This window comes from Ischnura elegans, chromosome 9 (assembly GCF_921293095.1).
Source record: "Ischnura elegans chromosome 9, ioIscEleg1.1, whole genome shotgun sequence".
NCBI lineage: Eukaryota > Metazoa > Arthropoda > Insecta > Odonata > Coenagrionidae > Ischnura > Ischnura elegans.
This window is the reverse complement of record NC_060254.1, coordinates 50,954,263-50,966,360: the sequence shown is the minus strand read 5'-3', so window position 1 is coordinate 50,966,360 and position 12,098 is coordinate 50,954,263. Positions and strand designations below refer to the sequence as shown.

Genomic DNA, 12,098 nt, shown 5'->3' with positions numbered 1-12,098 from the left:
TTTCCTATATAATTAAATGTTTCTGTGTGCCCACCCTAGGGCAAGAATAAGTTTAATCTATCCATTTTAGTGCTCGTGTGAGTCTATTTCAAACTTGGTAATATAAAAATTTTAATGGAATTAAGTGAGCTAACTCAAAGGAATTACGAAGGAAAGCTTATCGAAAAATATTCGGAAACTCGAATCTAACTGACTTGATACTGAACACCTACATCATCAACAAAAATATCGCGTAAAATAATCAAGAAAATAGAAGGAATCCCATCACAGAGGTCATTGTCTGCAGAACATGTTAATGGGAATTTAAATCAGTTAGTTGAAGGTACATGAAGTTGGCAAAGCTAATTTCCTCTGCAATTTCATAAATTTATCAGCAAAATATTGACAAAATTTTCTCGTATCCTCAATTTATAAATGGAAATCACTGACATTAAAATGACACTTAATATACACAAAATACCACCATATTTATTTCGTAAGGAGTCTCTCCGGAACCTCACCTCACTCCATCCAACCGGCATCAAAGGTCTTCACCGATTGGATTTATTTTAACGGCCAAATAATACCATTCCCTGGCAGCACTGCTGCGATAAAGCTTTCACTGGAAACACAAATAAACTCTCCGCAGCAATTAAAAAAATTCTGCATAATGAACCTGTCAGTGATTTTCTCTACAATGGAAAGGTGCAAGACAATCGTCTTCTCATGCGTAAAACTTAAGTCGTTGTTTCATGGCCGAATTAATTTTCAGCAAAGATGCCAAAGAAAAAGAAAACTCTAAATTTCATAGAATCAAAGATTTTATTGGTAGCAATAATGTGTGCATTAGAAAGAATTAAGTGAGTTGATTTAAAGGAATTACGAAGGAAAGCTTATCGAAAAATATTTGGAAACTCGAATCTGACTTGATACTGAAATCCTCCATCATCAGCGCTCTTTGAATTTCTCGTCCTCATGAAAAGAACGTCATCGATTTCGTAAAACAAGAAGAGTGAGAGAGAGCACTCAGAATAAAAACGGAAAGAGGATCGTGGGTTTAGAAAAAAACTTTAAAAAATGAGAGGAAATGAAAAAGGCCGAGTCGAGTGAATCGCTTCCTTTGCCTCCGGTTGATGCTCCTTCATCATTCAGATATTGTCGTTGTTTCCCATAGTTTTTCTGACGCTAACCGCGAGAAATTAAGCAAACGCGACAAAATGTGGCGTGGACCTTACACGCGCGGGAGATGATACTCCGCGGCCTCGTTGACGACTTTGCAAATGAAAAAAGGGTACTAACACGAGAACGGCGTAATGGACAATTTATGTCGCAGGACATAATTTGTGCATTACGCCGTCTCTACAGTAGTGTACCTGGACCATTAGAAGGGTGACGTCTGAGAGAGAGGTTTAGGGAAGGGGGTGGCGTAGAAAAGGGCTAAAAAGGGGTGGGGGAGGTATATCGTGGGGATTTGACTGGGGGAAGCAGAAAGGGGTAAAAATGAATGGCATTAGGTGGGAAACTTTGTTAAAGGGGTCAGGAGCTAGTGTGTTTGACCAAGGAGACGGCGCTAATGTGAAACGAAGCGGACTTAGTATGAACACGAAAAGTAATGAGACGAGGGCTAATGTGATTGGGAGTATGAAAGCAAAGATGATGTGTTAAAAGGAAAGGCAGGTACCAAAGGTTAGTGCAGAGAGCGGAAAGTGGTGAGGAAGATGGACCGTAAAAATGCCTCCCCTGAAGTTTGACCAAAGGTAAGATTACTTAAGGGGAGAGATATTCCTTCGCCTTGTGGGAACTGTGTCCTACGGCAAACTTTCGATGTCAAAACCAATGACGGGTGAGGGAACTTCGAGGCGCGTTCAAAGTCTTTAGACGTTATTAGCAGAGGAAAAGGAGTGTTATGGAGTGTAAATGACGTGGAACATGAGATAGACAGATAAGGAAAAATCAACGAACCTTGATTTCGAAGAGCAAGTTTGATTAAAAAAATTGGTGGAAAGCAGTGCCGAAAATTCTTTACATAGAATGAGTTATTAAAATACTGAAAGTTCTTTGAGTAAAATAAAATTAATTGAGAAATAATGTTTTTAAACCCAGAAGGGAGAATATTTTTATAGTTAACTTATGCACCAGATGAAACTCTTCTGGAGACTAACGAAGAACTAGAAATAATTTGAATTCAATAGATAAGATGAGTTTTACAGAGTAAGATAAAAAGGGAGGTTGTACCAGAAACTCTCTTTTTAAGAGTATGTTATCCCACAGCGGTAAAAGTTTCAGGAGATAACCGCCGAATCGTAATTAGCTTAAAGTAAACGAAAATGGCTGTGGTTTGTTCGTAAGTAGTCACAAGCATTTACGGTCTCACATATCTCAAATTTTGCGAGTGATGTAGAGAGACAAAACTTATTTGCTCAAGTTTATGGTAGAATTAATTCGTCTCTTTAAAGAAAGGCGCCAAGGGGACCACGGCTTAACCTCCCATCTGACGGACGGAGTGTTGCGCTTTAAATTTCCTCCACACAACATTCAAGCAAGGATAGGGCACTCTCAGAAAGATCTCTTCCGACGCCGAGATTTGAACCTGAGCCCACGGGGTAGGAAGCCACCATACCAACCCGATACCCTGACTAACGATTTTCTTACCAGAGATGTATGCGGTGCGATGGGACTGAGGAGAACATAAGCCGCGGTGAGAGAAGGGAAGGAAGTGATTCCGCATCGTTAGGGGAAGATGAGAGGGATTATTACGGGGAGCGTGGAGAACAAAAGGGGATGCCCGAAGGAACAAACTTTTGTGATGAGACGGAGTCGTTTGTTCTCGCTCCGAAGTGGAGCAGGTGGGCAAAATTGACCTGACCTATTAGAAGAGGAAATAATTAGCCTCACTATGATCTACGCGGAAAAAATCGGTGGTGCATCTAATATATTCCGTATTTTCCACCGTAGTTTCTCAACCCAATTCAGTTCTCTGTCTTAGAGCATTTGGTGCCATTAAAGAAATAAGGCTTTGATACACAAAATATCCTTCACCACTGAAGTCAAATTTCCTCATAGGATAAGTTAAAATCTTTACGGTAACACTTAAAGTAAGAAATATCACTAGTTTTCATTTTAAATGTGTGGTTGGTATTGTAAACAACAATGCTGTTGAATAGTGAAGCATCAGCACTTACTTTATGTACTTATTTAAAACTTTCAATTTCAGTTAGTCTAGCAATGATTATGAACGATAACTCACGATATTTAGGAATTAGCATTTGATACGATTCGGGAAGAATATGATGATTCATATTGTCAAAAAGAAATGAATTCAAATGGGGTTTATTCGTTTTCTCTCGTGAGTTAGCTATTTATTGTACGTGATTATATCATCCTCTTAATATAGAGATGTTTCTTAGCCAACATAGGCCTCGCAATCCATCTTTATCGAAATTCGTGAATATCTTGTGCATCACAGGCTCATGATTTCATAGAATATGTCAATCAAAAAAGGTGAAGCCAAAAATTTTACGCTGATAGAGACTTTAAATGCATTTCACGGAAGTATTGATATAATTTAACTATTATAATGAGTAGTTAACATTTACCTTCGAAGATGACAACTCATTCAGATACATCAGTGTAAATTAACAAGGTACAGACAGACAAGACGAGGTAATTTTTAACTCACTCAAAATTTGGATTTCAGATTCAACTACTTAAGAGGTAATTCTGGCAGAGGGTCAATCTTAGGTTAGTATTGAACTGCACATGATAAACTAGTAAATTTATATGGTAACTTAAGTCTAATGAATAGTTCAAAACGTAGAAACTTGAAAATTTCCAAAAAAGTTAATCACAGAGAAATTGCTGTCCAAGAGTTCATACTCAGAATTCCAACACCTGGTAAAAGAGAACAATGATCTAGATCTATTTTCTCAGGACATGGGTCCGATATTCAAAGTAATGCTTCCAATAAAATGAATTTTTCCTCCATTTTCGGTATACGTCGAATCTGGGTAAGAATTAAGCCAAGACACTACAGCAGGATGCTCTTTATTCCCGGTCCTCAGCCGGGATACAAAGATTCAAATGAATTGAACATTGGATAAAAGTAGCGAAGTACTAAACTTTCTCGTATACTCCGTACAGGACTGTAGCTGGAAGACGAGTACGCGTCCAATGGAAGGGAAGTAGCCTGGAGATTAGGTGTGGGTATGAGTGAAAGCGAAGAAGGAGGGTGAGTTGGCAAGACTATGAAGGGGTTTGGCGGGCGTATATGGCTGCACATACGCCACTCGGGGGCGGCCGCCCTTCCCTCTGGCGGGGAAATACTAAATCACCCTGAGGATGGGATGGAGAAGAAAAAATGGGGACATTTCTTCGAACACGTAGATAATAGCATTGCAGTTTCTCAAGTCCGCAGGCAGCAAAGCAGCTGATGGAATCGATATTTTTAAGAGTTTAAGCAACTCTTAACATGAAAGAGGCAAATTATTCCAGCATCCCTCACGTAGCAAGTTGTTACTTCCTAGGCTGAAATTCTATGCTCGCCAAACTTGGTGGCAAATTTTAAATCAGATCTTATTATCAGGACTTTAAAGTAAAAACTCCAATATTTCAGACTCGGAATCACTCAGGAATATTCAGATAAACTTGAATTTTTCACACACATGTGTTGGTAAGGACTGGCCATTACCTTAATATGTTATTATATATATGACATAAAATGTAAAAATAACGCTTGTTAATGAATTTATCATTTTCATAAAAAGGTCAGTAAATATGGGAAATAACTTCCAAGGAATTGTGCACCTTTGCCTTAAAATATTTAAATAAATACATGTCATCCAGCTTCGTTCATTAAAGAGTGAAATTCATAGCCAATAACAGCAAGGAAATCTTGACGCGCCTAATTAAGGGATGGAAAACCATGATAAATTACACTAAAACTCTTGTTGTCCCGGAGAATGACAAAAACAAGCAATTACAAACTCGCAAACTAAAATATAATATTGGCAAATAAACCCATGAATAGAAATAAGATACCACATAACGCCGCACCATCACATCCCCACTCGTAAAAAGTTCCTTTAAAATTGCTCACATCTTCCTGCAAGACACACCTATTAGGCACTTTTCATGAAACTTTTGAAGCACGTCATTTCCTTTAATTATTTTCGTTATTTACTATAGTGAGATTCCTAAAGTGAGAATCTCTATCACCAATCCTAAGTGACATGAAATAGAATTTTCAGGGATGAGACCCATGAGCTGAGAATGAAAATTCAATGGATTTGATGAAAGCCCTAAATAACGAAGTTTAGGCAAGGAGAGCATCACTAGGAATATGTAATCTGAGCATTCAATGCATTGGCTCCATACTGCCTAAAGGTGCGGGATATGATCCCAAGGAATACGATATGAGTTTTACTTTCTGCGTAGAAATATAAGGGTATTGAAAGAAAAATCAGAATGACTTAAGGTAAAAAAACACCGTATTCATGAAATCTGCTCTTTGAGTTAAGAATAGAGTGGTACCATTACTAGCTGTATGAAAAATTCAAAAACTTCACGCGCTGAAGAAAACATATTTTTATTCGCAAACATTTTTAGGCTAATAAAAACGTATATTGCGCTCCATAAACGTTTGCCACTGGCTAACTTTTCTCTGAAACGTGATTACAACATTGCCGTATTTAATTTTAAAGCAAAGACGCCAAAGAAAAAGGAAGCTCTGAATTTTATTAGAATCAAAGGTTTTATTGGTAGCAATAATGTATGCATTAGAAAGAATTAAGTGAATTGATTCAAAGGAAATACGAAGGAAAGGTTATCGAAAAAATATTCGGAAACTCGAATCTCACTGACTAGACACTCAAATCCTCCATCATCAGCGCTCTTTGAATTTTTCATCCTCATGAAGAGAACGTCATCGATTTCGCAAAACAAGAAGCGTGAGAGAGCGCACTAAGAAAAAAACGGAAAGAGGATCGTGGATTTAGAAAAAAAAAACAGCAAAAAAATTAGAGGAAATGAAAAAGGCCGACTCGAGTGAATCGCTTCCTTTGCCTGCGGATGATGTTCCTTTAACATTCAGATATTTTGCTTAATTGGGTGTAATGGCCTGGAGCGGGCAGATCATCATCTGGAATTGAGGGTTGTAAGTGGTAGTTTGAGGGAAGTAGGAGAAGGGAGGGAGGAAGAGAAATTCTGCTCAGGGGAGTGGAAACGTGTAGAATATGGAAAAGATAGGAAGGAAGAGAAGTAAATCCCATTGCCAATCCCAATGAGGAAGAGAGTGGCATTTGCCCTTCTTACAAGAAACGCCACCGTATTTGTGAAGGTGCGTTTACACTATGTGACATGTTACATAAACAAGTTACATTTAACATGTTTTACGAAAACGTTACATACCCGTGTAACAAGTTACATATATCAGTGTGTTACTAAACCAAAATTCGAGTTGTACTACAGGTTCTTGGTTTCCCGCACGAATTGGTAAAATGTGTAACATTTTACAGAAAAGAGGTGAGGCGCATGAGGTGGGGATAGCCAGTTGACGGGTGGGCTGCGACTGAATCTGTAACATGTTACTAGAGCATATTTGGCTCCTATGGACTGTTGTTATAAAACAAATGTTACATAAAACAAATGTCACAAGTAACTTGTTTATGCAACATGATACATAGTGGAAACGCACCTTAAAAGGAAGGATGATGCATCATCGAAAAACAGCCCTCCCCCTGACTCCTCTATAGTTTTCCCAAAATTTCCCTTTCCTCAAAACTCAACCTGTTCTATTAAAAGTCCCAAAAATAACCCATACCCTCGTAAAACAGTCAGGATTCTTCTGTAAGTATAAAGCATTGCTCTCCACTCTCTTTCTCCAACTCTTTCACGGCTTTCAGGTGTAGTGAACCCGTACCCGATATAAAATACTTGTTGCTCCATTCGTATGCATTCTCAATGCTCGTACTCTAAAGAAAATGGACGAGATAAACACTTCCTTCACCAAACTTTGTACGGCAAAGAAAAAACTTATGACATAATTACAACTTCATGAACCCGATGTGCTGATTATCATATCAACTGACTGAGTTAAAAGTAATGAATGCAGATAGATAGTTTAACATTTGCACACGAAACACGCTCGAGTTTTTTCACAAAAATTGCGACAGAGTGGTAAAACTAAATCATGCCAAATGAGCATGCACTTATCGGTAAAAAATAATACTCAATTTCCCGACTTATACGATCACTGTAGCCACCGGGGGCAGGCCGACCATTTAGGTTGAACAACCACAAAAATGTCACCACAAACACCTCCTTCCTCAGATTATTATGCCGCAGCGTCCTAGAGTGATACAAACACATGTAGGACGTGATCAAAAGAGCACAGAAATAATTCTGCGACTTAGAGCTAAAAGAGCTAATGTCAAAAATCTACACTTTTGTAATTACACCTCCACAGCACTTTTAATCTTGGGAACTCTGGAACGTAAAAAGGGCCAATGTCTGAAAACAAATAGGAAAAGTTAATGCAGTTTTTTACTCATTCAACTTAAAATAGGGTTGAATTCTCCATTATAACTTCAGACTACTCTCCTGAATAGTAAGGCACAGAATTAAATAATTGGCTTTCCTCAATCTGACACTTAATTTAATAGATGAATGAAATTGACAAGCCTCAAATGTATCTTAATACATAACGGAGTAATGCCAGAAGCATTCTCGCATTTACACCCATCATTCCGCTTAGAGTAATGAAACTTATCCTAAAGCACCACGTCAATAGCCAAGATAGCTTCTTCCGTTAGAAAACGTGGGGAGAGGAGTTGTAAGGTGGGTGAGTTGTGTGGTATTGCCACTTAGATGGGAATGGGATGTCGCGGCGAATGTTTGGAAGGGAAATGGTAGTGAGTGAGTTGGATGTCGAGGAGAAGATTCTACATTTACGTTTCCCTCAACCCATTCACTCACTCACCTGACTTAGACTATTCCTCTCAGTATCTAAACAGAATCATCTCACTTGACTGATTATGACTATACTTATTAGAACAATCGAATAATCGGATAAATCAAACGTAATACAGCGGACTCAAAACTCGTGGAAGAATAGCAAGTGAGATATTTCACGTACGGCCAAATATTATTTTTGCAAAAATTTAACGAACTATTTCACATTTATTAGGCCGAGTTAACCTACTCTCGCATTGAAAAAAAGCCCATCTGATTCAGAGTAAAAATTAAAATCTAAGTTCCCAACACACATAATCCTCATAATAACTCAAAATCTTCATTTCTACTTCTTCATGTACGTGAACCGACAAAACTAACGCAAGAAGAATGGTGTCCGCTATTTTCCTGACGCTTGAATACTATTTTACACAGTAAAGCTGTTAAATGGTAGTCGCTGGAGCACAGGTTTTAGATCGCGGCTTCAGAAATTATAAGCTATCAATACATTTCTCCTACGATATGATTCCACTTTGAAATGTATCTCAGATACAGGCGATAGAGGTGAAAATTATGACTACAGACGAACTGGAATGAGGACAGCTATTCCGGAAACTCCCCTTCCTGAATATCCTCTCGACGACCAACGGAGTTAAAGGGTTCCATTTTGGCGACGTCTCAACTAGGTGTTCAGCCAAACAATGTTTCCACTCGGAGATCCTGGAGAGAGGCGACACAATGGCAGCGGCGAGAGATCTACTTGTTGGAGCAAGGACGATATTTACTCGGATTAATCGGGATTCTGGGGAGCAGTGGATTATAACTGGAGCACTTCTCACGTCGACTCGGCCAATTATCTCGCGCGATTTGGTGCCAAACAACTCTCTCTCCTCGCCTAGCGTCACCCACAGGCTCCTTCCTTATATTTTTAGCTTCCTCTCAGCTCGTCTTTAGTCGAAGGGCATTGAGCAAGTTTCTGGTCTTTCACTGTGTTTGTGGCTGAACTGTTGATGATTAACATCGTATCCTGGTGGAGGGAACGGAGAAATGGGAATCCAAATGCTATAGATTGCCTTTTTTAATTTAAAGCAAACGGGGAAGTATGGAAATGATTGAAAAGTATAAATAAGTTATGCCTGGCACAAGAAGCACCATTCTTTATAGGAATAAGCAGTCTCAAATTTAATAATAATTTTTATAAGCTGGCAAATAAATTACCTGAAATTATAAGCAAATAAGTGTTGAAAATTGGCACAACACAATAATAAAATCTTCAGGAATATCACATGAGGCATACACTAATCAAAAGACACCTAATGAGGCTTTTTAAGTTATCGGAAAACTACAGCCTAATTTAATGATTAACATTTTGGAAAAATATAAACGAAAAATTATTTCCAATTAGAAACAAGGGAATCGTAACAGAAATATGGAGATATAACTAAAAAATTATATCAATTTAATTAATGCGCGGAGAAAATATAAATTTCCTAACTGACACTTTCGTAATAACATTTTTCCAGCATATTAGCTTTTAAATTACTTGACTATACTAATTGTAAAAGAAAATAACACTTCTAAGAAAATATTGATCGTGGATAATTGAGATGAATCCTTTCAATGTCCGAAAAATTATTCCCTAAAAAGCAGATACGTACTATTAAATATTGAATACTTAATTTTCTCTATATATGGTGTAGTGACCACCGCATAAATGGGTTTTTCAAATGCTGTTTATTCCATTGTTCGTCCAATGCAACAAGAGATTTGGAAATTATGAATATTTTTCATTTGCTTGATAATAATGCGAGTTACTAGATTGTAGTTTTAAAGTACCCAAAGAATATAATTATTTAAATTTCACGTTATGAGAAAAGATTTCAATGTGCAAATCATAGATTTTCTTCTAATATAAATTTCCTACATGAAGTTTTGATGCGTCAAATTTTCGAAAACAAAGCAGTGTTGCTCGTTCCAACTACCTATCGCACTCCAACTTCCAACTATCTTTGGAACTAAAAACTATAATTGATTTTAACTAACAACTTTAACCATTTTCCGAATTTTAGCCACTTATGACGAGAGGGAAAACGCAATTGTTACTTAACATGTCACAAAACCTGTACCAAATTCATAAATAATTAGATTTATATGGAAAATATGAAACAGATCCCTGAAATAGCAAGAAAAAACACCAAAAGGCTGAAAATGCTCTTTCAATTATTTCTAAGGAAACATAATTAGACAGGGTATTCAGAAGCAGATTTCATCTATGAGACATGAGGGCAATAAGTCATATTTTACTGTATTATGAAGTTTGAGTCCTTTTAATGAAGTTTATATAAGTATTTAAGCTAATTTGAGTATAATGTACGTTTAAATATTCAAAACTATCCGAGAAATTGAGTACGGATATATGCATATCCACAATAGAAATTTTCTTCGCAATTTTCAGAGATTATTTTTTGTTTCGAAAATTTCAGCTGAAGCTGCGAATTTTAGCGCTTGTAGATAATTCTATGATTCATAAGGCTTGCATTTAGCATAATCTTCTCTGCAGGCTTGCAAACTACCATCCATGCAATTTTTTGCGGGTAGCTTCGTTAATGGTATTAACTACCGAGACTAAATTAGGATATCGTCAGAGGGCTCTCCCGATGACGCAGCGCCGGACCGTGGCCACAACATGACACGTTAATCAAGCACATCTCCCAGGCTACAAGGATAATATAGGCAATATCAGACATCCGCAGTGATTGTCCACTCCCTCTAAACTTAGTTATTGAAATCATACCTACAGGCATATGTGAACTGAAGCTCCTACGAAGGAAAATATCATTATTCCACTTTGCAATAAAAACTTTTTCACATCTGTAAATTTTGTAGATTGGACACAATTTATGTTTGCCGTAGAAAGGAAGATTAAAGAAAATTTCTATATATTCTGGATCGGTATAATCATTTTCAACACTTATTTCAAGTCCTATCGTAAGCATTTTAAATCACGAACATATCGAGATTACATTCACTTAAGTAATATGATATGACATAGTAACACTTTTCAAAATCAATTAATCAAACTTGATTAGTGACAATTTGAACCTTCCAACTAAATGCCCAAATGTATGACACACATAAGTTTCTAGGGAAAAAATGTCATCCAATTTTAAAAGATGACCAATAATATATTATCATTAAACGGAATGTAACAAATCATTAAATATGGTGTTAAATAATTATCACATACTTTAAATGAACCTAATTTTATCAGAAACTGATGTGAAATATTTCCATGATGATTTAATCAGAGTCCAGAAACATTTAATTACAATATGGATGTACCTCCACGGCCTGAGATTTGACAAATTACGGATGAATTTTGGTCGTAAATATGTATTTACAAGTGGAATCAGGATAAGTCTATCCTTACGCATCACACGCTTCAAAACTCAGCTTCGATAATGACTACAGGCGAAATCATATTGTTCAAATTCCGGTTCCTCGTGTCAATAAAATTAAAAAAAAACACTGATAAAAGTTTATTTACAATAAGAGACAATAGTGGTTGATAAACTAAAACTAAATACCGTCACATTGCTAAAGGTAATTATAATGGTTACAGGCTTTATACAGCTGATGAAATAATTTATTCCATGAGTATTTCATCATCTACTGAATGGTATTTTCGACCATATGGTGACCCCATAGGATGCAGTAATTAGAAGGATAATTCAGCAAGAGAGCTTTTACTGCGCAATTTCCACTTTCGCAGGAGTTACTACAAAGGGTTCTATACCCGGTATTGTGCTTGAGCCCAAGGCGTGAGGGTTAGAGGTAAAGTCGGTAGCTATATCGCTGTTAAGAGCCTACGCTAACTCACTTCGTTATACGTTTTGAGGCATTAAACTTGATACTATATTAAAGAATGGTCATCTTCATTATGGACTGATATAAACTGTTTACGGCTAAAAGTTGGGTACCACTAGATGCATGCGCTTCGTATAGTATAGGGCTATCATTGGGCTCCGTATAGGGCTATCATTGGGGGTAAAATAGCTTCCAGAAATGACCACACATTCTACCGGTTAGTGATTTCTTAGCTATTCTGCTAAAAATCAGTCTTTCAAGCCAGTTGATGATATTGAATATAGTATCATAAAAAATGTATATGT

At 37.1% G+C, this 12,098-nt stretch overlaps 1 protein-coding gene across 1 annotated transcript in view; it reads right to left on the bottom strand.

Moving 5' to 3' along the window:
• LOC124165665 (lachesin-like) overlaps positions 1 to 12,098 on the bottom strand; it is a 327,508-nt gene that overhangs the window by 153,667 nt on the left and 161,743 nt on the right. The window lies entirely within an intron of this gene.